Source organism: Emys orbicularis, chromosome 11, assembly GCF_028017835.1.
Source record: "Emys orbicularis isolate rEmyOrb1 chromosome 11, rEmyOrb1.hap1, whole genome shotgun sequence".
NCBI lineage: Eukaryota > Metazoa > Chordata > Testudines > Emydidae > Emys > Emys orbicularis.
In genome coordinates, this window is record NC_088693.1 from 72,923,362 (window position 1) to 72,951,264 (window position 27,903).

Genomic DNA, 27,903 nt, shown 5'->3' on the forward strand with positions numbered 1-27,903 from the left:
AAGCAGAGAAATGAGACCCACTGTAGCTGCAAAGCCAGATTATGGCATAAACACTCTAGGCCTGTGCCTGGTGCCCCAGCTCCTGGAGTCATGTGATGACAGCAGAATCTAAGCTTTCAGCTAAAAATAAAATCCTCTGTCTCATGATTGTGACGGAAAGCTTGAAACCTTAACTTGCAGTGATGTCTGCCTGAGCCTGAAACAACAGCTCTCAAAGGTATGGACTAACCCATGCGTTTGAATGGGACGTTATCTCACTGTCAGAGATAAGTCCTGCTGCTACCCTTGCCTCTCTCAGTATGAGAAGGGACCCCTGCTGCCACCTCTGTTATTCCCAAGAGGAATGTCATGGACTGTGGCCAAAACATGCCTGCAGTTACAGGAACACACCCTCTGTCTGTAAATAGTTAATCAATACGGTTCCGGTAGGCAGTGCTCAAGACCATGGAGCATCATTCCTGGGTTTTGTGCACGGCAAATGGCATCCTCCATGCAGCTCTTTACATGAAGCTGTAAACCGAAGCAGTCCAGCTTTCCCATAGCACTCTCATTCTTTGCTTGCAAGCTGCACCAGCTCTACAAAGGAAGGCCATAGAACTACTGGGCTCCTCTCAGGCTTGGTTTGCATAACCCTTGACACTGTCCCACTTTGCTGGAACCAATCCTCGCTGCAGAATATAGTCTGTTTTCCCTTCAGTCCCATGCTCATTTGGAAGTGGGGAGCTGTCTGAATTGCTAACCAGCTTCTGCTTCTGGAAACACCAGTAACATCAGATCCTTCCCACTGGCCCAGTTTTCAAAACCTTTCCTACTTCAGAGCCTATAGGAGACATGTGTATGTAACACAGGGGCCCAGCGATTGAACCTTGGACCTGTGTCTACATGCATGGGCTTTGCTGCCTGAGAAAAAAGACCCACGTCTGGTAACCAAGGCTGAGTATGCTCACAATTTCTATATGCGTCCCAGCCACCAGTAGCTGTGGACAGAGGGCTACCCCTGAGGGGATGTGGGTTACTGGGAATTCTTACATGATCAGTAGTTCAGGACAGTTTACGTGATCTCTGGCAAGGTGCGGTGTCAAAAGGAGCCACGCTTAGGCAGCAACTTCCGAAACGCAGGTGGTTACAGACAGCTCCTCAGTCCCAGTTCAATTTACCCTGAGCTCACTTCTTGCTGTCACTTCCTGTGTGGGGTTTAAGGTGACCCAGTCTTAATGAGCTCCGGAGTCAGCAAGCTAACTTGTAAGGCAAATGCACGACACAGAGCTTGTTTTAAAGCAGTGATAACTGACACGACGCGTATGCTGGAGTAGCACCCAATCAGGATCCAGGTCCCTTTGTGCTAGGTGCTGTACAGACGCACCAGAAAAGCCAAGCGGCTGCAGTCTCTCCAACGTGTGCCATACAAATAGACAGCACTCAAGTTGCTGTGGGAAACTGAAGCTTGTGTCTGTCTTTACTGTATGTTTTTAAATTCTCAGCCTTAATGCTGCATTAAAAGAGGGGTTTGCATTTAATTATTCAGTCCAAGCAATGTACTAATACCTTTGTCAAAATGATATATGCTATTCAAAACACCAAAGCATTGTGCTCTACAAATCACTGATGAATAGGCAGCTGTTGATGGCCACATACGTGCATGGCAGCCAATCATCAGAGAGAGAATTATCCTTTCCGCTGATGCTGTCTCTTTTTCAGCAGTCCAAGGGAAGAAGGAAAAGCTTAAGTACCTTTGGTGGGAGTTTGGAAATATTTCTTGATCCGCTGATATGTTTAAATACTAACTAGTTCATCGGTACTGAGCACACTCCTTGGAGCACAAAGAATGGAAGACGCAAGCCAGTGAGTTTGAGGGCTCCAGGTTCCAGCTTAGTAAACAGTACTGGTAGCCCGGGCTATAGAAGAGACTTCACACCTGCGCTACTGCTGTTGGTCCTGATTGTGATCCCCGGGAAAAGGTGCTGGGGTGGGGGGAAGTGCCACAGTGGTAACTTCCTCTGTTTCAGTTGATGAGACATTGGAGATATTAATGTCTGAATCTGACATCTGGGAATGGGGGAGCTTATGCCTCTTGTAGGCTGCAGTGAAACATGGGAAAGCTGCCCAAATGAATTGTGGGATAGGAGTTAGTGTTTCACCAAACAGGGTAGGAGGGCTAGCTCAGTGGTTTGAGCGTTGGCCTGCTAAACTCAGGGTTGTGAGCTCAATCCTTGAGGGGGCCACTTAGGGATGTGCGGCAAAAATCAGTACTTGGTCCTGCTAGTGAAGGCAGGGGGCTGGACTTGATGACCTTTCAGAGTCCCTTCCAGCTCTATGAGATAGGTCATTGACCTAAACTTTCATAATAGCATCCACAGCACTGCTCTCTCCTGGAATTCTCAAGGGCTGTATAAAAGCACATCTGACTGTCCAGCCAAGTACCAAGGAGGTGTGTTAACATGGGAATCTCACAAATTGTGCATTCTGAGGTACATAAGCAGGTATCAGAATGCACTCCCTTTGCAAGTGTGGAGATCAGCCAGGTGAAGTTGTTTGCGGTGAGTCCAAAGTGGCAAGAAGTTCTGAAAGATCATAGGCTTCTATCATTTTTCCTCAAGAGTTAACTTTAAGCTAGTGGCCTGACCATTGCCCTTTGTAAAGGCTCCAGGTGACTGAACAGCAGAAGTGCCACCATCGAGCATCTCAAGAAGAAACTACAAATGCTAGAACCTTTCAGAGGGATCCTCCTGAAGTGGGATACCCAGAGATAACCATGTCGAACTTGTGATGGCACTACAGAAGCCAGGCTCATGAGCAACTCCTGTCCAGTTCTTCAAAAACAGAGCATGGAGAGGCGGGGTAGGGTTGTAAGCCACTTAGGCCTGGTCCCCACTAAGCCCCCACTTCGGACTAAGGTACGCAAATTCAGCTACGTTAATAACGTAGCTGAATTCGAAGTACCTTAGTCCGAACTTACCGCGGGTCCAGACGCGGCAGGCAGGCTCCCCCGTCGATGCCGCGTACTCCTCTCGCCGAGCTGGAGTACCGGCGTCGACGGCGAGCACTTCCGGGATCGATCCGGGATCGATTTATCGCGTCTAAACCAGACACGATAAATCGATCCCAGAACATCGATTGCCTGCCGCCGGACCCTCCGGTAAGTGTAGACGTACCCTATTAGGAATGCTCGCTGACTAGCCAGAGCTGCTGTAGCCAAAACCCATTCTGGAAACTAGGGGGCACTCCGACACTTCATTTAACACAGCCTTAAGCTGAGAAAAAGACAGGAACTGTAGGAGTGGAGCAGACCAATTGTCCTTCTAATCCAGCCTCCTATCTCCAATAAAGACTCAGGCCATATGCTTCAGAGGAAGTAATAAAACCCATGTAATGCACCTAGGGCTTGATTCAAAGTCAGTGGAAAGACTCTCATAAACTGAATGGACTTTGGCTCAGGCCCCTATCTCATGAAACCCCTGCAATGTAATATGGCATCAGGGGACAGGGCAGGGGAAGAGAAAAGTCCCTTACTAAAATTTCAATATTTAAAATAAATGAATGAAAATCATTTCTCCCTTTAAGATGCAGTCCTGCCAGAGGCCCTGCCAAACCATTGTTACTACACTGGAACAGCCCCCTCCCTGAGCTAAGCAAATAACCGCATTGTTATCACAGTACTTTATATGCCAAGTTACTGGCAAACCCTGTCTATTAGCAGGTTCGTTCTGTTTTTCCCAAGGCACTTGAATGCCTTTTGGGCAGGTCAGCATGGCTACTGGGTTACTGTTTGGTTGAGAGTTTGGATCTTGTATGATCCTAGGAGTCTGACATCAATCAGTCCTAAATCCATGTTGCTATTCAAGTCGCTGGAGCACTAGAGACTATTATTGATAAACAATAGATGTCTGGTGGAGACACTGATTATTTTCCTTGTACAAAAGGCTGCTGCATCCTCTGTGATAATTCCCCTCTCTTTTCCTCCTTGTTGGCTTTGTGGCTTAGTGATTTATTTGCTAGCTGGCAAGCCTCCACGGCGCTGCAGGAAATGGATGTCTGCTATTGTGTTTTGGGGGCTAGATAAACGTGTAATTTTCCTACTACATTAATTATAGACCTTTCTCTCTAGCTGGAGCAGCTCAGCATTTCCTCTGCCCTTTCAATTGAAGCTCTGTGAGTGTATTCCCCACCCCCCAACTCAAATGTGTATTTTTAGTGAAACCTAATCTCAATATCCTGTCTCGAGTTCGTGGCTCGTTAAGAAGTTTTGCGTTGAGGATTGAGTATTGTAGTGAGTTATTTCACTAGTCTTTCACCTGCTAAGGCCTGGTCACAAATGCTAAAGCTTTGTCCACACAGGATATTGAGTAGCTACTCCAGTATAATTTAGCTATTCTAGAATAACTTCCTCATGGGAACACTCTATTCTGGAATACCAGTGATTTTTTTTTAATTTGGAATAATTATTCCAGAATAAAATCAGTCATCAAAAATATTCAACTCAAACACTAAACTATGAATCTTCGGCTCACATGTTATTTCCACCTTAACATAGGGATGTGGAAGCTGGAAATCATGCATTTGAAAGCAAATGCCTTAGAAAACTTCTCAGTATTAGATGGAATGGATTATAACAACTCCTGAGATCGATAAGAATTCAACGATCCAAAATTATCCAGAAAAGAAAATGGAAATATCTGAGACGTATGTTAAGAATGAAGCAAAAGCACCTGCCATGGTAGGTGTGCCCTTGGGCAGCAGGAGGAACACACAAAAGGGCTTAACAACATAGAGGACATGCCTAGAGTGGCTGAGGATAGACAGGGGTGGCGGTACCTGGTTCATGCCCTAAGCAATCAGAAAGGATTCAGACTAGAAATATAAACATGCTGGGGTAACCAGAGGGAAATGTCCATTATTAATTAACTGAGCCTTCCTGCTAATTAAAAGATCCCTAGACTCCAGAGATTCAGTATGGAAAGAATAATGCCGCCATATTTTTCTACAGCACATGGAAGTCAGACACCCGAAGGATGCAGAACGAATGACACGTAGTGCTTTCACTATAAATGAGCTGCCTTTTTACAGTATGTTTGACACAAAGCTGTATAAAGTGCCACAAGGGATCTGTATTTCTACCCCTCTGTCTCTTTAAATATGGTCAGCTCAGCTGTGGTAATGCCACAGTGTCCTTTGGCTCAGTGTTCGCACACCTGTTCTGTTCACCTCCATATGGAGCTCTCTCTTCACCCTTTGCAGATTCTGTTCTCTACTGGGTCTGATCCCCAATACCACGGCCCTTCCAGAGGTGCATTAGGCAATGTGACTGGATTACTCCTTCGCACTTTGCCCATGGGGAAGGCACTTGTGTGTGTGTGTGCGCACACGCGCCTGAGTGCTTGCATGCTGTACTATGTTTGGAACAAAAAATGGTGAGGTTTGTGATGCTTCTGGGATCCTGAAGGAACAAGTCCCTTGTGTCCTAATGTAGGCTCCCATCCTGCAAAACTTACCTAGCTTTAGGTAGGATAGAACAGCCCCGATGGCTCCTATGGGGTTAAAAGAAGCAGTAGTGGAGGAATGGGAGTGGGGAGGGGTGCGCTGTCTGTTACAGCTGTCCCCCTGCTGAGTGCCCCCCGCCCCCCCCCCCGGCCATGGAACTGACCAAAGTCACAGCCTGGCCCTGCTCATGGAAATGGCTTGTGCAGACTGACTGGAGCCATTGCTCTGCTCAGGGAGGGGGGGGGCTTTTCGCTCCTTTGTCTAGCTTCTTTGTTCGGACCCGGCTCGGTGTAGGGTGCTCTGCCCAGGTATGCAAGACCTAAAGTGGCCACATAGCTGAGCATATGAGTCATACCTGTGACTCAGAACTTGCCCAGACATGTCCTGTGCCTACCTGCAGTTTTCCCTGCCTTCTCTCCTCCCCTGGGTTAAGGGGAACCAATCAGAGTTACTGGCGGGAAACTGCCTGAGTTTGCCTTTAAAACCAGACATTTTCTGATCAGACCCCCAGAGAAGGTCCTTGCTTTGCCACCTGGTCTGATCAGCTAGGGGTCTTTGGGGGGCCCTCTCCCCGCTCTCGTTTGTTTTTGAGCGTACCCCCGTTTTTAAACTCCCCTCCCACGAACAACGAATTTGTGCCTGGAGATCTCCTGATTATTGTAAGCGAATCGAGTCCTCTCTGCGCCCTCTGATGCTGAAACTGCTGTTCCTGCTGCTGCTTTGGGGATTGGTAAGGAAAAACCTCTTGCACACTCCCCTTGTTCTAGCTGCTGGCTTTCTTTCCCCAGCAGGCAGACCCAAGCTAACTCCTTGGTCTGTATCTAGCTCCGCAGTGCCTTTGCTGCTAGAAATAAGCCTGCTTGCAGCCACCACTAGTTAACCCCCCCCCCTTGGAGCTGTATCCTGGGCACACACCACTCTGCCCTCTGGAACTACCCCTAGTTTAAGGTGCACCCATTAGGTTAGGTTTAGCCTTTAGTCTAGATAAATTGTAATTTCATTTTGCATAGCTGTGGTTAAGTTAGGTTTAGAAAATTGCTTGCATTGTACTCTGTAAGTTAGGCTTAAAGAATTGTTGCATTGTGTTTTGTTACTTGCTAATTTGTGTAGTCTTGGTTAAGTTAAATCATAGATAAGATTTTGCTGGGTTCTGTATAATTGTCTCTCTGCTGTTTAAACTTGCAGCCTGTCTGCTCTCTGCTCCACCACGTGCTCCTCTTCCCCATCCCCCGACCTCATTCCTCTACCACTTTCTTCTCTCTCTCTCTCTTTTAATCCCTTCCCCCACGTGCTCACCCCGCTCCTACTGCTGCCAAACCTCAATTGTATTACTGAAGTCTAGCATAAAACCCCATTGGTTACCCCTTTTCTCTCTAACACACCTCACATTTTACATTTACACCACTGTGACACATTTTTTACCTAAAGTTGTTGGTTAGTTAACACATTTTACCCATACTGTTAGTTGGTTATATGCTGCTGTGACACACTCTTTACATAGAAATTGTTAGCTACCTGTTACATTTATACTTCAGTGTTAATTGGTTACCAACTGTATTGTACCCCACTGTATTGTACCCCACTATTGAAACCCCCTATCCTATTTACTAAAAGAAACCCCTCCCCAATTGTCTACCTTAACAAACCCCATACCCCTCACTATTGAATTTTCCCTGTTTTTGCATTTTCTTAATAAAGTTTTATTTTGCACCCCACCAGTGCAGTAGTTGTCCCCCAAGATCCCCTACCTGCTGGCAGGGTCACCATCCTGCAAAACTTACCTAGCTTTAGGTAGGATAGAACAGCCCCCTGATGGCTCCTATGGGGTTAAAGGAAGCAGTAGTGCAGAAATGGGAGTGGGGAGGGGTGCGCCACGATTCTGGAGGTTGGATGGAACATTGAGGGGTCCATGGGCAAGCTTGTACAGCCTAGAGCAGAGTAAATTTCCTAGAGGGAATGCAAGCTGCTAGAAGTTGTAGAGCCATGGGGGGCACTTCATACAGGGCTGGGGCCATTTGGAAATGGCGGCGAAGTGGATTCACGGCCGATAGGGCTGGTTATTAGACTGTAAGGTATTTGCAGCCAGGAGCAATGTATAGCATGTCTCTATAGTGGCAACTTCCCACTCCAATGCCCTGCCTTATATGTGGCCTTGGTAATGAGCATGAGATGACCAGCTTGTCAGGGCTCTAATATAGAGTGGGCTACATTCACCCCTGGTTTATGCCAGCTTCTGCCAGCACACGCCACAGTGTAGGGCCCCCGGTAGTAGAGAGTTAGCGAGGGGGAGGCTGCAGTGGCAGAAAACAGCTGCCATCTCTGCTTGGACGCAGACAGCCACTACAGCCTGAACAATGGGTGTTGTGCTTGGAGTGGCCAAACAGCTGAGCATGCCCTGATTCAACATAGCCTGGCTGGGCTGCTCTCGAGTCCCCAACGGAAGCTGGCGCTGCCCTTCCCAGCATAACACTGGAGGAAGGATAGCGCCCTCAGTCTGTGGTACAAGGAGCCTTGCTGGTGCAAGGGACATGCAATTTGCACTGCCCCCAGCCTCCTGGGGCATGTCAAACCCTGCGTGTAGCTAGACAGAAGAGAACTGATTGGAGGGGCTCTCCAGTAGATAGTGCTAGAGAGCACGGAGCAGATACAGGGGATGCTATGACAATCTGTACACTGGAGGGGAACAGATACGCACAGTTCCTAGACAGTGTGATTCATTACTCCACTGCCTCTGGACGTTGTGGGACTCCATACCACACATTGGAGGCACGCTGAGTGCAGAAGGAGACTGACCACAACCCTTTCCTTACTGAGCTATGGCTCAGATCGATCGATCCAGCAGATGAGACACACTCAAGCAATTCATGTTGTTGAACATTGGGCTGCTTTGTGAATGAGCGTAGCCCTATTAACGGCCATGTCTACACTGCCCCTGGCAGCAAGCCTCCCAGCCCAGGGGACAGACTTGAGCTAGCACATGAAAAATAACAGCGTGGATGTTGTAGCTTCAGCTCCCGGGCCTAGGGGTCAGGTGGGCTTGAGCGCCCGAGACACAGTTCAATTAATTGAATGAATGGCATTTGCTTTGTGACTGGCTGCCATCTTCCCACCTCCTATTGCATTGCTAAGGTCCCTCATAACTTTACCCCTTTGCTCTCAGATTCCCATTTGCAGTGGCATAATATTTCTGAACTCCCCTAAGGCCCGGTCAGTTTTTAAAGAACTCCCCACTCCTTCTGTAATTTTTTCCCCCTCCCCACTGAACTGCTTCTGAGGTTTTCTCCCCTCTTTTTACCTCCCAGGTACTTTTTTCTTTCTTCTCTGCTAACCGGCTCTGTTGAGCCACGTTCAAGCCTGTCCGCCTCACTCTGGGGCTTGCAGTCAAGCATCCCTGATTCCCAGGACTGGCCCCGAGCTGAGTCCAGCTCCAGAGACACATGCTAACACTTTCTAAACGCCAACTCCAGCACTTAGTGTCTAATCTTTACATTGTTTGGTTCCACCTTGTAGGCTCCCACTCTCAGCACAAAGTCTGCTGACTATTTGGAGAGGAGAGGGAAATATAAGAAATATCAGTAAGGCTTTAGGGACAACGGATTTCCTTCTGTCTGTAGGAAGCACTGTTGCTACTTGAGGACAATCTGTCAATCAGAAGGAGCCTCCCCCTACACATGCCTTGGGGAGTCTACAAAACTGTGTGATGGCTGGGCACTTGGTAGTGATGCGTATTCTCATGCAGGAAATCTAAGGCTAACTCATTGTCCTGGTCTTTCACTCCCTGGGTGGACAGGTACTGGGAATGCTGAGGACAGAGGCTGTGCATTCCACCATGGGGGAAGAAGGGAAATGCCTCATGAGGTTGTGGCTATCTGCCATGATGGGGCCTCAGCGAGAATTCCTTGTGGCCCTACTCAATGGGAGTGATGACAATATGAGACCTCAGTGTTCTAGGACGGGGTGGGAAAACTATGGCCCATGGGCTGAATTTGGCCCGCGGGCTGAATCCGGCCCACCAGCTGTTTTATTCCAGCCCTCGAGCTCTCACTGGCGGGTAGGGTCTACAGCTTGCACTGCTCCGGCGCTGCAGCCGGGGAACAGGGTCGGGGGCCACTCCATGCAGCTCCCGGAAACAGCAGCATGGCCCCCTCCGGCTCCTACGCGTAGGGGCAGCCAGGGACCTCCACGCTGCCCCGGCCCCAAGCACTGCCCCTGCAGCTCCCATTGGCTGGGAACCACAGCCAATGGGAGCTGCAGTGGTGGTGCCTGCAGGCGGGACAGTATGCAGAGCTGCTTGAGGTAAGCGCCGCTGGGAGCCTGCACCCCTGAGCCTCTCCCCGTGCCCCAATCCCCTGCCCCAGCCCTGATCCCCCTCCTGCCCTCCAAACCCCTCAATCCCATCCCAGAGCACCCTCCTGCACCCCAAACCCCTCATCCCCAGCCCCACCCCAGAGCCTGCACCCCCAGCTGGAGCCCCACCCCACCCCCACACCAACCCCAATTTTGTGAGCATTCATGGCCTGCCATTCAATTTCTATTCTCAGATGTGGCCCTCGGGCCAAAAAGTTTGCCCAACCCTGTTCTAGGAGAAGGGCAAAAAAGGTGGTGATGGGTAAGCAGCACAATGCTCAGTTTTGCTTTGCTTGGATAAGCAGCATCCAAATCTCAGCTGAATGTATCCTCCTGCCACTTCTGGATTGGAATTCCAGCAATTACTACAGGCTCTCTTCTGATCCCTTGAAATCAGGGAGAAGTGCATCTGAGCTAGAAACACACTGCAAACAGACTTTCTTGCAGTATCACTTGTGCTTCTAGTCCTGGCTGGACCCTGAAAATCTAAAGCACGCTGCCTTTAAAAAAACAGCAGAGCTTAACTGGTACTTATGACATACACTGCACCAGAAACCTGCAAATCATAGAATCATAGAATAGCAGGGTTGGAAGGGACCTCAGGAGGTCATCTAGTCCAACCCCCTGCTCAAAGCAGGACCAATCCCCAACTAAATCATCCCAGCCAGGGCTTTGTCAAGCCTGACCTTAAAAAACTCTAAGGAAGGAGATTCCACCACCTCCCTAGGTAACCCATTCCAGTGCTTCACCACCCTCCTAGTGAAAAAGTTTTTCCTAATATCCAACCTAAACCTCTCCCACTGCAACTTGAGACCATTACTCCTTGTTCTGTCATCTGGTACCACTGAGAACAGTCTAGATCCATCCTCTTTGGAACCCCCTTTCAGGTAGTTGAAAGCAGCTATCAAATCCCCCCTCATTCTTCTCTTCTGCAGACTAAACAATCCCAGTTCCCTCAGCCTCTCCTCATAAGTCATGTGCTCCAGCCCCCTAATCATTTTTGTTGCCCTCCGCTGGACTCTTTCCAATTTTTGCACATCCTTCTTGTAGTGTGGGGCCCAAAACTGGACACAGTACTCCAGATGAGGACTCACCAATGTCATATAGAGAGGAATGATCACGTCCCTCAATCTGCTGGCAATGCCCCTACTTATACAGCCCAAAATGCCGTTAGACTTCTTGGCCACAAGGGCACACTGTCGACTCATATCCAGCTTCTCGTCCACTGTAACCCCTAGGTCCTTTTCTGCAGAACTGCTGCCTAGCCGTTCGGTCCCTAGTCTATAGCAGTGCATGGGATTCTTCTGTCCTAAGTGCAGGACTCTGCACTTGTCCTTGTTGAACCTCATCAGATTTCTTTTGGCCAAATCCTCTAATTTGTCTAGGTCCCTCTGTATCCTATCCCTACCCTCCAACATATCTACCACTCCTCCCAGTTTAGTGTCATCTGCAAACTTGCTGAGGGTGCAGTCCACGCCATCCTCCAGATCATTAATGAAGATATTGAACAAAACCGGACCCAGTACCGACCCTTGGGGCACTCCGCTTGATACCGGCTGCCAATTAGACATGGAGCCATTGATAACTACCCTATAGTCCGACGATCTAGCCAGCTTTCTATCCACCTTATAGTCCATTCATCCAGCCCATACTTCTTTAACTTGCCAGCAAGAAAACTGTGGGAGACCGTATCAAAAGCTTTGCTAAAGTCAAGGAATAACACGTCCACTGCTTTCCCCTCATCCACAGAGCCAGTTATCTCCTCATAGAAGGCAATTAGGTCATCAGGCATGACTTGCCCTTGTTGAATCCACGCTGACTGTTCCTGATCACTTTCCTCTCCTCTAAGTGCTTCAGAATTGATTCCTTGAGCATCTGCTCCATGATTTTTCCAGGGACTGAGGTGAGGCTGACTGGCCTGTAGTTCCCCGGATCCTCCTTCTTCCCTTTTTTAAAGATGGGCACTACATTAGCCTTTTTCCAGTCATCCAGGACCTCCCCCGATCGCCATGAGTTTTCAAAGATAATGACCAGTGGCTCTGCAATCACAACCACCAACTCCTTTAGCACCCTCGGATGCAGCGTATGCGGCTCCATGGACTTGTGTTCGTCCAGCTTTTCTAAATAGTCCTGAACCACTTTTTTCTCCACAGAGGGCTGGTCACCTCCTCCCCATGCTGTGCTGCCCAGTGCAGCAGTCTGGGAGCTGACCTCTTCATTACTTCATGGGCACTGACCGTTGGTTTCCTCTTGGCAGATGAAATTAAAGACACGCTTTGGAAAAAATCTCTAGAGCTCAGCTCTTCAGGGGAAAACCACTTTTATTCCTGGATTTGCTGTGCTGGCCAGCAAAGGGGCAAAGGCCACTCCTATTAACACCACCCCAGAAGGGTGCACTATGAGTTAGTGATGTGGCTGTTTCTTGTGAAAACAAAAATCCCTGTAAGATTTTCCTTATGCAGCAGAGGCAAGACAGGTCCCCTCATGGGGATGGAGGGCTCTTCTTGGGACCCAGCCTGTTGCATGGCTTGGCACCCTGCCTAGAGCTACCTAGGAAGTTCTGACTCATTGTGTCAGGCAATGCTTGTTCATAAGCCCCCAGGATGCTGAAGAGTTGGGCATGACTCTGGTCAGGGGGAGCCAGGGACAACCAAGTTCATCCACAAATCTTTGGCCGCTCTGCTGTTGTTTGGGCCATCGACCAAGGCACTTTGTGACTGGGGTAGGTTTGTTATGCCTCACAATCCAGATTTCAAAAATGACAAGCTAAGTTGGGTGTTCGCTGTTTCGAAGACACCTTTCAGGGGCTTCATTTCCATAGGGTCAGCACTCTCTACAAGTCAGGCTTCTTTCAGGTGTCTCTAGTGGGGGGCTCCCCAAATCACCAGTAACTTCTGTGAAAATGCACCTCGTTCGTCACATCTGGGCTCTGCCTTCCTCCTTCTGGCACTGGGGGCCTGGGGTAAATCAGTCCTGCTCCAGAGGTTTAATTCTTCCCCTGGGTTTATTGACAGGGTAGGCCCTAGAGTTGGGCTTCTTTAAAGAAATATATTTCTTAACTCCTACCGGAGTCCTGCCTCTTCTTATACTGGCTACTAATCACCAGCCACACTCTCTAACCTATTCTGGGCCCAGCTAGCTAGGAACCAAGGCCCTCTCCCCAAAAGGAGCTAACCATTTCCGATCAAAACAGGGCTTCTTCCCCTTGCTGCACACAATCCCTCTGCAGTTTGCTTCTCCCCTCCCTCCTCCCATTGGAAGAGGATTTTTAAAGCAGTGGTTCTCAACTATGGGTACACAGAGGTCTCCCAGGGGGTACCTCAACTCATTTAGATATTTAGTTTTACAACAGAAAAAGCACTAACAAAGTCAGTACAAACTAAAATTTCATACGGATAATGACTTGTTTATGCTGCTCTATATACTATACGCTGAAATCTAAGTGCAATATTTATATTCCAAGTGATTTATTTTATAATTATATGGTAAAAAGGAGCAAGTCGGGCATTTGTCAGTAATAGTGTGCTGTGACACTTTTGTATTTTTATGTCTGATTTTGTAAGCAAGCGCTAAAGTGAGGTGAAACTTAGGGGTACGCAAGACAAATCAGACTCCTGAAAGGGGGACAGTAATCTGGAAAGGTTGAGAGCCACTGTTTTTTAAAGGGCAGCTTGTGACCTTTAGACTTCGGTGTCCTAATTAACCTGCAGTAACCTCTCTCTGTTCATAGGGGCTTTTAACCATTTTCAGACTGATACACCTGCCTTCAACCACCCTTCCACAAGTGTCAGGTCTGACTTTGTCACACTTCTTAAAACCTTGGCCCACTTATCACCTTCATTTGGAGTGTCCCCTGTTCATCTCCAGTGGGTGGGACTGGGGGTAGGGCCGCGACACACTTAGACCCGCCCTCCTTGAGAAAATACTCGTTCTCCTTTCACAGAGCTGACAGGTCTAAGTGCAGCATGCAAATTGTTGCTCCTGGAGCAGGCACTTCACTATGTGTCCCATGAAACTCTGCACAAGGCAGTTTTGCATCCGAGTAGCAAAAGCTAAACAGCAGGTGAGACAGGTTAACCGTCTGGGCATGGATGTCTCTAAAGCAATGCCCAGGGAGTTCTGAACACAAACACCATTAGCAATAACCGGGTTTGTGCACTTAACTCCCCGCACTGCACTGAAAGCCTCAGCCCCCAGAGGCAAGTATTCTAAAGCTAATTCAGGTGCTCCGATTCACTCTTGAACAGGCGTGCATGGCCTAAGGAACTAGGACATCCTTTATTGTTTTGAAATCTAACTTTTCAAATCTCCTCCCCCTTATATCCTTCCCCTGATACCCACTTTTGACCAGAACAAACTACTTTTAAGCATGCTATAACCCTGGATTTACACATGCACCTTATGGAGCCGGTGTGTTTCCTGCCCTTGTCAATTTGAGCAATGCACTGCCACATTCACCCAAAGATGCTGGATGACCTGACAGGGTTAATGATTTACTGCCTCCAATAGCTCTCAGCTTCCCAGTTAAGGGAACAAGATGTATCTAAACTCCAGGCTCATTGTGAGACACGTGAGGAGGGGGTTGGAAGGGAGTTAAATATAGATCGGACCAAAAAAGCCTTTTGAGTTTAAAAACGAGGAGGGCAAAATGTGTTGCACAAGCTGTTTTCCCACAACGGTGGCTGCCGACATTCTTGGGGGTTATAATCTAGCAATTTTACTGCTACAAGATGGACTGATTCCTGAGCACAGTAGTCTGCACAGCCTAGTGCTTCCACCGTTGGAGCTGTACTGACACAGATCGACACTTTACATACTTTCCAACTGGGACTAAGGCATGTTGGGAAATTTGCATCTTCCAGTGCTGAGCCAGGGAACTTCAGGAGTTAATTGCAACCCAAGTCCCAGTCCTGCAAACGGAGTAACTTTACACACACAGTTCAATGGGACACTGCACATATGTCAAGTCATTCATAATGTCAATGTTTGATCTTGCCCTGGTTAGGTCCCAGGCCTACAAATGTGGGGCATTCCCCAGATGCACAAGGGGCCAGCACCACAATATATTTGGCAGGTGCATTGGCAGAGGCCTGCTTGATGGGAGAGACGTGTTCCATCAGCATGCGCCAGAATCATAGAATCATAGAATATCAGGGTTGGAAGGGACCTCAGGAGGTCATCTAGTCCAGCCCCGTGCTCAAAGCAGGACCAATCCTCAACTAAAAGAGAGGGTGTGGGCTGTGGAGGAATTCGCAACACCATGGCATGGGAGACAGAAGAGAATAGCAGGAGTAACAAAGTACTTCCTACTGCCAGCCCTCTGCATGCACCCAGGAGGCAAACCAGATAAATGTATTTGGCAAAGGCTAGAGTTTCTGACTGTCAGAGAAAGACAGGTTTTGGCTCTATGTGCTGAGTTACAGTGGGAAATTTTGTGCTGCCTGGGACTTAAAGTCCACTGGAATGTAGAGCATGCCAATGGACTCAGTACCAGCTTTGCAACCTGTCAAGTGCCAGTTACCCTAACAATGGTATCTGATCATTCTGGACTTTCTAATAAAAAAACCATAACAGGGCATGGTCTTGTTGTAAACCACAAGGGAAGTGAAAGTGAAAATGGAGCCAGGCATAGCGCTTAGCGGGAGGAAGTGCAGTCTAATATTAGAGTACAGAATGGAGTGTCAGGCATTGGGGTTCCATTTTAGGCTCTGCCACTGACTGTGTGACTATGGTCAAGTTACCTAATGGGGGCCTCCCCTCGCCCATCGATGTGAAAAGTCACATTTGTCTGAAATTGTACCCAGGAGGAATACAAGGAACACCTGCAATGATTAGAACTGAAAAGCCAATGGAAAAATATCTCTGACCATTTGGTTTCCTTGGTGCATGTGACAGCGTTTTGTGTAAAGGCACTCGCTATGTGTTCTGGATAGTCTGTTTCCCCCTTAAACCAGGGAGCAGACAAAAAATCCTCGTATAGAAGTTAATGGACTTGAACAATTGCTATTTAAAGAGACCTCTGTTAAAAGCCAGCTCACTCTAGATGAGAAGTTAATCGATTTGAGAAAAATTCATGTTGACAGACTCCCCCTCTGTAAAATGGAGTTAATGACACTTCCTGCTCTTAAAGACCTGTAGGGAGGAGCCATTACTTAGGGCTTGTCCAAGTGCAGAAGTTGCACCCGTTCAACTGAAAATCTAATTACCAGTATAGCGACACCAATGCAAACCTTTGTTTGGGCACTCCTGGATTAAACCTGGATCATATTGCATTTGCTTAACTCTGTAAGGCCATCTGCACATAGAGCTACTGTTCTAACACAGAGTCATAGATTCCGAGGCCAGCAGGGACCATTGTGATCGCATTATCTGACCTTCTGTATCACATAGGCCAGAGAACTTCCCCAAAATAATTCCTTTTGAACAACAACATATCTTTTAAGAAAAAAAATCTTGATTTTAAAATTGCCTGTGATGGAGAATCCACCACGACCCTTGGTAAATTATTCCAGCAGTTAATTCTCGCATCATTAAAAATGTGTGTCTTGCGCTAACCAGGTGTAACTTCATGTTTCACTCAGGTCTTTGACCAACACTTCATAACTGGGTACCTAAAGTTAAGCTCCTAAATACAAGCAGGTTTCAGAGGTGCTGAGTAGAGCCAGCTCCCAGTGAAATCACTGGGAACCCCAGGTGCTCAGTGCCTTTGTAAGAGAGGCCATTTCCATTTAGATAGCCAAATATGGATTTAAACCTAGTTACCATAGACACACAGATTTGAAAATGTTGTCCTTTATGCTTTGAAAGGTACTAGAGAAGTGTTGAATAGTAGAAAGGTGGGAAACTGGGATTGAAACAGATTGACAAAGTGACCAGAAAGTGCTGACCATGTTATAGATTGGATTTGCCAAACGGATTTCTTGCCAGTTATTCCATAATCGCCTCCTGCACCTCTCTGAAGCAGCTGGTACTGGTCACTGAGGGAGACAAGATATTGGACACACAGATGACCAAATCTGGCAGTTCCTATTAGAGCTGTTCTGGAACCAGAGTTTTTGTTTCAGAAGAAGTTTTGCAATTTCAAAATTCCTTCCATTCTGGAACGGAGCAAAACCCCAACATTTCAAAATTTCCTGCAAATTGAAATTCTTATGGCGCAGGGGTGGGGGGGGGAGTGTTTTGGGTCCATCACAGGATGACACTGTCCCTTTAAGAATGGATGAGGCCAGTGCACCTGTGCCTGGTCATCTGACTCCAGTTGGACTTAAAAAAGGGCACTTGGGCCCTAGAGGGGAGAGAGACCTGGTGAGTCAGTCAGGAGAAGGGCAGGTGAGAGCTGCCTGGGAGTACGAGATTAGTAGGAGAGAAGAGCTGCCAAAGCCAGAAGATGTTTCCTGAGGGAAAGCTGACCGCAAGGACTGCACCAGATCTCCCAAGCCAAAGAGCCAGAGGGATGAAGGCAGGAGAGCAGCAGAGGGGCTTACTCATGAAAAGATTTATATACTGTTATTGCGTATTATCTTGCTGATGTCTCTGCTCTGGAGAGCTGGAGCTAGGGCTGGAGAGGGTTGAGGGAAAGATAGGCACAGGGCGGGGGACAGACTTCTGCTGAAATGAGTATGGTTGCATTTCAGCTGGAAGGACTGGGGTGTCTGTCCTGGCAGAAGGACAGGTGGGGAGTGAAGAGGAGCCCATGTGTGGTGGAAGACACCAGAATGGGATATGTGTTGTCAACAGATGAGATGTCTTGGGATCTTAAGGACTACTTGCACTGAAGTGATAAATGTTTGGGACTCTTGGTACAGAATATCTGTACTATGTTTTCTTAATAAGCTGGGCCCAAGGAAGGGTATTATTTGGACAAAAGAGCCTGAGTGAAGTTACTGAGGTCTCAGAAAGCAGGAAACTGTGGCAGGTGTGTATCCGCTTGAGAGGGGTTCCAGGTGAGCTCACCCTGACATGAGGTCAATTGAAACGTTTTGTTCTGATTTTGACTTTTTTCATTTCCTATTACATTTGATCTTATAAATAAATACGCCCTCAAATTCATTTTCCAAAACCAAAACAAAATGCTCTTTTCCCTTTAGTTTTGAAACAAAATTTCATCAAAGGTGGCACGTTTCCCCTAAATGTGTCATTTTCAACGAATCAGCATTTTCAGATTATTGGGGGAGGGGGGGAAACATTCCAACCAGATCGAATTCCTAACTTCCTAGGAAGAAAAGCAAAGGAACAATCGCCTCCACTCAGTGTGACACGGACACAATAACAGTATAAAATCTTTTCATCTTCAAAGGTGCCGTCACATAAACCAACATGTTCTTTGAAAGAAAGGTACGGAAGTCAAAAAGAGCTGTACGTTTGTTGATTGTCTGGGTGCTTGTTGATAAAGGCACTCGATGCTTCCTACAAATCAATGCTGCAGTGGAGACAGCTAGAAAAAGGTGCATGTTACTACTGAGAAGGCTGATTCTCCCATCTGTGTGGACAAATAGCTGGAAAAAAGCAGTCGGCACCACAATCTCCACTTTTAGCAGCGCAGTGTCAAAAAAAATTAATGATCTGGCTGGGGACTTGGAGACATGGAGACCATGGTAGAAACAACTATTGCTCTTGAGTAGCCTGTGATGGTACCGCCTTACTTATCAGGTTTCAAAAGATGCTCGTCTGGCTTGTTCAAGCTGATGGCCTTTGGGTATTTTAATAATGAAGCTTGTTCCTTAAAGATATGTATTACAGAGAGGGAGGATGGTATTGTGTTTAATGCACTGGATTTGGACTCGGGAGACCTGGCTTCCATTGTGCAAGGGGAGGCAAGATTTTTGGAAGTATGCAGGTCTTGCACATGATTCAGATCCCAGGTATGCAAGTGGTGCTAGGGAAATAGGGCAGGGCCTGCAGATCTTCTGGCCCTCAGCCTAGAGAGACTGGCACTAGGGCTTCCCTGGTTCAGACTAAATTACATTCCATTCTTTTGGGGCCTGCAGAGTTGGAGATATGGGGAGAAGAGAATCTGAAGAAGTTCAGCAGTCTCTTCTGCGATCACAGCCTGTCGTCCATGAAAGAGCACGGACGCATATCTGCTTAGGCACTCGGAGCCTTGGGACTTCAGCAGCACCACAGGGGTCATGGCTGAAGATGCCAGGCTGCCAGAGTAACAGCAAGCAGAACAGTCGGTCAGACCCTTGGCTGTGACTAGCACTGCATGTTCCCTGACACTGTTCTGGTCTGATGTGCTCTGCTACCCATTATTAGTGGGAAAGGGCCCATCACACAAAGGCACTAGATCTCACAGAGAAGAATGCCAAGTCAATGGAAATTGGAGGCTGTCAGCATGTATTGGATCAGGGTCTAAAGTAGTAATGTCTAGCTCCCAGCAGTTTTTCCTGTGATACTGACTGTGCTGTATATGGCATGTCTATTTTTAGAATCTAGGTTGCCATGACAACCCAGTGTACTTTTTGGTTAAATATAGCAGCTGTTTCAGAGCACTCTTGTCCTTCTGGATACAAGAAGCATGTTCTGCCCTCTGACAGAGCCCGGGGTATTCAATGCAGATGGAAGAGGATAATTAAGTGTAAGCCCAGCAGAAACGTCAAATCATCAGTTCGAAAGAGGAGTTTAAGATGAAAACTGGAATGTTTTCTTTTCACAACCAGTCCTACTGCAATAGAAACTGAGGTGGTCACAAGGAACTATCCCTTCAGTCTGATCGTACATGGGCTTGATCATGTACCCAATTAAGTCAACAGCAAGACTCAGTGGGTAGGTCTACACTGTAATAAAAAATCCGCAGCCCTGAGGCTCAGAGCCCAGGTCAGCTGACTCAGACTCATGGGGCTTGGGCTGCAGGGCTGTCAAAGTGCAGTGTAGGCGTTTGGGCTCAGGCTGGAGCCTGGGCTCTCAGACCCTCCCCCCTCACGGAGTCTCAGAGTGAGCCCAAACATCTACACTGCACCCCACAAGCTCGACTCAAGTGACCCTGGGCAGCCGCAGCCATGCTGCGGGTCTTGTATCGCAGTGTTGACATACCCACAGATGCAATGGTGCAGGATCAGTTCCTTACAGCCTTCTGCACCTCAGTGCTCACTGCAGCCAATGGGAGCTGAGGGGCACAGTTAGCAAGATTTTCTTTCACGTCTTGCAATAGTAGGTGTTCTGCTTAAAGCCACAGCTGCTGGAGTCCTGTGATTACAAGAGACCTGAGCAGTCCCCAGCAGTGTGGAGGAAACGTGACCTCTGAATCTGGATGGTGAATAAAAAGAACCCACCGTTCATTATTTGTCAAAATCTCATGATCTGGGGGGCTTGACTCATGATTTTGGAACCCTGGGGGGTTGGCAGGACTGCAAAGGTAAATCTCCAGCAGGCAGAGAGATGCCCACTGTCAGCTTTTTTGGTTGATCACGTGTACCGATTTTAAAGAGAAATACAGGTCTGAAGGGGTGACTCAGTCTCATGAATTAGGGGTCCAAAGCTGCCACCTAGTATCACATCAAGTAGCCCCTTATTCTGCAAGTGATCCCGTTGACTTCAGTCGGTGAGAAGAGACATGGTTCCTAGTCCAGGGCCTGGTTCCCTGGGGGATGTGCGGAATGGGGTATTAACACAGTGATAAAGGGTGATACAATCAGTCCCTTAGCGAGTCTCCTGTAAAGCTGGTTGGTTTGCTGATTCCACACAATCAAATGCTTTGTGGGGACACAGCAATGTAGTTGAAATTTTTCAATGGAAAATTATTAAAGTGCTTCATTTCCGTAAGGTCCAAGCGCTTCATTTTGACAATATAATGTACTATAGTCAAAACAATACAGACAAAATGGAGCACTTTTGCCTTATTGAAATGAAAGGCCTGGACAAAATAATTTCAGGATTTCCTAAATTACATTTTTCAGAATTTTCATTTCATAGGAAATTTCAGAAATTCTGCTTTTCATTCCAATTCAGGACGAAAGGAAATTTTGAAATGTTGGAATTTCCCGTGGAACAGAAATCCCGACTTTTGACCAGCTCTAATGCTCTGTTTTTAAGGCTCTATTTGACCTCCTCATGTTCTGAGTTTGCAACCATCTTGCTGTCCTTTTGTATTTCACCCAAATGGTCGAAGCACCAGCTCTATGGAGGGAAATAATGTAGCTTAGCGGTTCTCAAACTGAGAGTCGGGTCCCCAAAGTGGGTTGCGACCCCATTTTAATGGGGTCACCAGGGCTGGCTTAGACTTGCTGGGGCCCAGAGCTGAAGCCTGAGCCCCACTGCCAGGGGTCGAAGAAGAAGCCTGAGGGCTTCGGCCCTGGGCAGCAGGGCTCAGGTTACAAGTCCCCTGCCTGGGGCTGAAGCCCTTGGGCTTCAGCTTTCCCCCCACTGGAGAGGCGGGGGCTCTGGCAGGCTCAGGCCTCGGTCCCCATTCCTGGGGTTGTGTAGTAATTTTTGTTGTCAGAAGGGGGTCATGGTGCATTGAAGTTTGAGAACCCCTGATGTAGCTGGAACGCAGAGCGTAATGTAACATTTGCAAGATGATGGGTTTTTTAATCAGCTGGCTTTTACCTAGTTACATGAAAAAGAATCATGACCAACCTGCAGAGCCAGAGCAGGGCTTTGAGAGCCACTGACAGCTCATTTTATTTTTATTTTTAAGTTAAACATCATGATTTAAAATATCCATAGAGGTCATTGTGACCAAGGCTTTAACAGGAAGAAAATGTCTCCTGGATTCTTTCCCTCTCCCTGTGGGATCTATTGCATTGAACGTTATTGCTTTGGAGAGCACAAACATTAAATACTCACACTGAGTGCTACATTCTTTTGGCAGGGAAGTGAATTACCCCTCCTACACTGTGAATGTTTTCCTAACCTACACCGTGGACACCTGGGGCTGGGGCTGCAGCTGCTGTACAATGTCGTAGCTCCATACAAGTCCTTTGCTTGAGCTCAGGGTCTGGCCCTCTTGTGATGTTCCCCATCCCACTGTGCCGTGGGACATTAAGGATCCATAACCAGTGGAGAGGGAAGGCGCTGTAAACATCTGGCTTCATTGCAAGTAGCCATTATCTCTTGTTGTACCCTCCCATGTTCTTGTCCGACATGATCATTCCTGGCCCTTCTGCAGAGCGGGCTTCATCTCTCCGTGCAGAAGGGAGTCTTCTGCTAGTCAAGGGCAAAACATGGGGGTCTCCCCCTGAGGAAGCACTGCTTGTAGCAAATTGAAGGTCGGAGATGTCACGCTTCTCATCAAAACCTCACACGTGCAGTTTAGGGAGTAAACTGCAGGGTTCCTCTACACAGGGCGCTCGGTTCTTAGTAATGCAGCTTTCTCCAGAACTTCTTTATAGATCAGCCTCTTTAGTGTCAGATGAACATATACCTGATCCAGGCAGTCAATCCTTCCACTAGAGGGCAGCAGCATGTGCATGCCTCCATGCATGTGTGTGCACCCACACACGCACATTTCCCACTCAGCTGGGCTTGTAGCCGCTGTTAGTAAGTCACACGTCTCTCCCCACCTGTAACTGAGAGCCTCTCTCGCACCACGCTATGTCACCTCTCACCACACTTAACCAGAGGCTCTGAGCAGAAGGTCACCCCCTGCCCTACTTTACTCTGAGAACATCCTTGTAGGGAGGGACTGTTCATCGCTTGTAGCTCTAACTCTTGTCCAGTGGTGCAGGAGGCACTGCGCTCCTGGTTCCAAGCCTGCCAGTGACTCTGCGAAACCATGGCAACTGCCAGCTGCAGTCACTCCCAAACCAGGACTAATCCCTTACCTAAGGAATCAGGGGGAACGTCCTACAACAGGAAGGGTTGCTACTGCCGCCCTGTTGACGACATCACACCACCAGCAGGAACAGTCGAATGCCGAGTGTCTCCGGCAGTTAGCTGGAACTCTCTGGCACACAGCATCTCATGGGGGGGAGGGATAGCTCAGTGGTTTGAGCATTGGCCTGCTAAACCCAGGGTTGTGAGTTCAATCCTTGAGGGGGCCACTTAGGGATCTAGGGCAAAATCAGTACTTGGTCCTGCTAGTGAAGGCAGGGGGCTGGACTCAATGACCTTTCAAGGTCCCTTCCAGTTCTAGGAGATGGGATATCTCCATTAATTAATTTTATTTAAGACGCATGCTTCTCCGGTGTGACTTTTAGCAGGGCTCAAATCCTGCTGTATGGCAGCAGATAATAACTGTGCAGTGCTGCGGTGATCACACTCTGCGCTCATCAGCTGGGAAGTGGGGTGAGGCATTCCCCACCTGCCTGTGCACTGCCCTTCACGAGGATTAGATAGTGTGTTCCATCTTCCTCAGATGTCAGCCACTGCTAAATGCAGGATATCCAACTAAAGGGTGTAGGGATCTGATCTGGAATGACAAATAATATTAGGTTTTCTGCTGTACAGCTTTGATTCCTTTTTGTGCTTTAATGTGTCAAGCAAAACATGCGAATTTGCAGGTATTCTATGCACTGTCTTGTGCCCCACCCCAGAGAGCCCTCTGCTAGGAATCTTATTTATCCAGTAATTGGGTTTCAACAGGCATGTGTATTTATTAAAACCTTGTGCCATGGCTTATCTATCCATTTCCCTTTGTATTCACTGGCCCTTTCGACGTGTGGGCTCCCTGCCTTCCCCCATTGATGTATGGGTTTACTGTAATCCCTGCACCATGCCATTTCCCTCCTCCTGAGCAGCGCTGAGTGTTCAGCATTTTCCCTCCCTTTCCCAACCTTTTGTAGCAATTTGCGTGATGAACTGCCATCAGTGACATACTTTTTGCTGCAGAACATCATCCACCCTATCAAATATTGATACTTCGGAGTTTTCAACATGGAAGCTGTCAAAGCCAATGAAGTTTCTCAAGCAGCAGTGAAGCTAATTGGGAATGATAAAATACTTTTCCCCTACAGAGGAATCAGTGGTGCTGTTAGCTGGTGACTAGCTGACTCTGCACAGACATCAGCATACTTAGAGTGCCTCTGACAGCCTCAGTGCACGCACAGGGTCCATATCACCCCCACCCTCCTTCTCTATGTAGGGTACTTATCATAATATCGGAACCACTCCCAGGCATTAATAGATTTATCCTCACACCCAGGCTGTGAGGCCTCTGCCTCTGCAACACTGGGAACAGCCTCTCCATTGGCTAAACTCATCCCTGGGCTGGGGCAGAGGGGGAGGTGGCTTCACACCCTGTTCCCGGGGCCTCTGGAGATCAGTTCAGTCACTGAGCACTTTGTACCCAGTAGCCTGAAGCCCCTGTGGACCCTGCAGCACCAGGAATAACCAGGGTGCAGAACTCACTCTTCTGTCACCTCAGAATGCTCCCTACACAGCCACTTCCCTCAGCGGGTGTTTGCTCCTCTCTGAGCCCATACAGTTTGTCAATCACTTTCCAGTGACGCAGTGCCTGGAACTGAGCACAGTATTCCCACTGTGGTTACACCAGCGCAGTGACAAGGCGGCGCTTGTGCCTGACATGGGACATGACTCATGAAGGAAGATTGAAAAAAATTGGGTTCATTTAGTCTGGAGAAGAGAAGACGGAGGGGGGATGTGATACTTGTCTTCAAGTACGTAAAAGGTGGTTGTAAAGAGCTGGGTGATAAATTGTTCTCCTTAACCACCGAGGACAAGAAGTAATGAGGTTAAATTCCAGCAAGGGAGATATAGGTTAGAATGGTCCAATGGTTCAGGTACTAGCTGAGGCCTTGGGAGACCTGGCTTCAGTTTCCTCCTCTGCCACAGACTTCTCATGAGGTGGCCTTGGGCGAATCACTTAATCTCTTTGTCTGCCTCAGTTGGGGTACAGCAGCCCTGCTTCATGAAGGTGTGAGAATAAATACAGTGAGGACCGGGAAGTGCTTTGAGCTCTACCAATAAAAGTGCCATATGAGAAAGAGTTACCATTATTTCACTGTAAAACTCCTGCAGTGACAGGAAATTCATGGGAGGCCAGAGCCTTGGCTGGATGCATCAGGTGACAGTTGAGAAATGCAGGGAACTTCATGCAAACTTTGCTGCAATGACAACATACACAATGAACCTAAATGAATTCTGAGCTCCATTGTGCATCTGAGCCCCAGCCTGCACTGGGAGCAGTGGGGAGCTAGTGTGGTGTCTCTGAACTGCAAGTGCTTTCTCTGGGCCCTGACGCTGGCCTAAAGACTCCTACTTCAGCACCATGTATGAGCCTTGTGGATCCGTCTGTGAGCATCTCACACTGACCTACTGCACTGGATCATCTCCTGTCCCCACAACTACTAGGGAACTTGGGGCATCTCTTCCCTAGCAGCAGCAGCTTCTTCGGGTGTCACCTGGCAGCAGCCTCAGCCATTGTTCTCTCTCTTACATTAAGGAAAACACATGCCGTGGCTCCACAAACTTTGATGAAAGCGCTGGAGAGGAGCCTCCCAAGAAGACCATGCACTCTCCAAGAGGAGCAATACACAGTCTGCTGCAGCTGGAACAGGGAGCCGGAATACTGCCCACATTCTCTTGAGTGTGTGTAATGCAGGTTAAGATTGAGGGCAGTTTACCAGGTTACAAGAAACAAGCTGCTACAGGTCATCTCGCATATCTGTATGGTGATTTGACTGCTAGCGTGAGGAGGCCCACGCTGACTGGAGAGATGATTGTGCGCTCAGACCAGCTTTTCAAGAACTGCGCTCTGAGTTAGTCACTGAACTAAGGGCCAGATCAATGGGAGCGGCCGGGAGCTGAGTTCTTAGGAAAATCTGGACACTTTATTGAGGTGCCTAAGGGGGAGTTGTTAAATGCTGAGCTTTTTTGGAAATCTGTCCCCATGGGAGCCACTAACCCCTATTTAGACTCAAGAAGGAACTCCAGGGAGGTGTTTAGTAACTATTTAGGGGGAGGGATAGCTCAGTGGTTTGAGCATTAGCTTGCTAAACCTAGGGTTGTGAGCTCACTCCTTAAGGGGGCCATTTAGGGCTCTGGGGCAAAAATCTATCTGGGGATTAGTCCTGCTTTGAGCAAGAGATTGGATTAGATGACCTCCTGAAATCCCTTCCAACCCTGACATTCTATGATTTACTCCCAGGGAACAAGCAGAGTCCTTTACCTGTCTCACACCAGACTAAGATTCATGTCCTACAGCAACCTCAAGTGATGCTAAGTTAGATTCTTGTTTGGTCTAACTGGATTATAATTAAATAATTAATCCTTAGCAAAGGAGAGAGAAAGGGGGAAGCTAGAAGAAGAGATTTTACTAGGAGATTCGCTGAAATTCACCCAACACCGCTTTTGTCCTGCCTTTAGCCCTGCTGATCTGCGGTCTGAATTCTGCTCTCTTCAGCTAATGATCCAACCAGAGGCCCACATTCAGTGATGAAACCTGGTCACGTGTCACCTGAGGCACATTGTGCATGCACTATGAAGATTTATCCTCTTCCCCTTAACTCAAGAGCAAGCTGTTTCAAAGACATGCATGAATACCAGGAATAGTAATTAACAATTCTCAGCGAAGAATACCAAAAATAATGTAAAAAGTGCTTTCCTACTGGTCAAAATAAAGAGTAACAAACATTTTATGTGGCACTTGACTATCAGAGTTTAAACAGAACCTTGGTACTAGCCAGAGAAACATGTAATTGCTGATTGAGTTAGTGATGGGTGGGGCTTGTAGCACCACCTATTATTAAGGTTGCTTGACTCTTTTCATTATAAGACCCTGTTTTCAGTTGCTTATAACTTAGCCAAACTTCTACAGTTTGGGCTAAAATTTTCCAGGCCGAGTATCTGCCCCAGAGTGATATATATTTAATTTCAGTCAAAACAGCTCAGCCACTTCTGTCTGTGTAAAACCTGTGCAAATTTAGCTAAGTTATAAGCCTCAGAAAAATAAGTTTCTATATTCTCAGTAGAAACTTCTTTGATTTTAGCAGCTACCTTCCACAACAATTCCATGTGCCCTGAGCATGCTTCAGCCTGGGGCTGAGCAGGACTTTCCCTGCACCTGCAGCTCTGGGCTGTGTTGGGTCTGGGCACCTGAACTGAGAGCAGGGAGCCTGTCTCTCCTGTGGCTGAGGCAGTGAGGAGGAGGAAGCTGCTTGATTCGAATGCAGAGAGGACCCATGTCAGACCGCTGGTGAAAAGTGGGTTGGGAAATATTGGGACAAAGAGCCTGGGAGGGGAGGAAACTGGGCCTAAAGGCTGTTGAGGGGAAACTGGAACTGGGAGTTGGAGGAGAGTGGGACAAGGACTGGCTGGACAAAAGGTCTGCAAGTGGGACTTGAAACTGAGAGCCAGACACTGGGGCTGGCTGGGCAAAGGCTCCTGCGGCAAAATAATATGTGACTATGTAGTTAAAGACTGTATAATAATGCATATGCCCAGGGGGCCTGAATTATGGTGGCACTAGCAACTGTAGTTCTGGCATTTCCTAACTTTTCATAGACTCATAGATTTATAGAAGATTAGGGTTGGAAGAGACCTCAGGAGGTCATCTAGTCCAATCCCCTGCTCAAAGCAGGACCAACACCAACTAAATCATTCCAGCCAGGGCTTTGTCAAGCCAGGCCTTAAAAACCTCTAAGGATGGAGATTTCACCACCTCCCTAGGTTACCCATTCCAGTGTCTCACCACCCTCCTAGTGAAATAGTGTTTCCTAATATCCAACCTAGACCTCCCCCATTGCAACTTAAGACCATTGCTTCTTGTTCTATCATCTGCCACCACTGAGAACAGCCGAGCTCCATCCTCTATGGAACCTCCCTTCAGGTAGTTGAAGGCTGCTATCAAATCCCCCCTCACTCTTCTCTTCTGCTGACTAAATAAGCCCAGTTCCCTCAGCCTCTCCTCGTAAGTCATGTGCCCCATCCTGGACTCTCTCCAGTTTGTTCACATCCCTTCTGCAGTGGGGGGACCAAAACTGGACGCAATACTCCAGGTGTGGCCTCACCAGTGTCGAATAGAGGGGAATAATCACTTCTCTCAATCTGCTGGCAATGCTTCTACTAATACAGCCCAATATGCCATTGGCCTTCTTGGCAACGAGGGCACACTGCTGACTCATATCCAGCTTCTTGTCCACTGTCATCCCCATGTCCTTTTCTGCAGAACTGCTGCTTAGC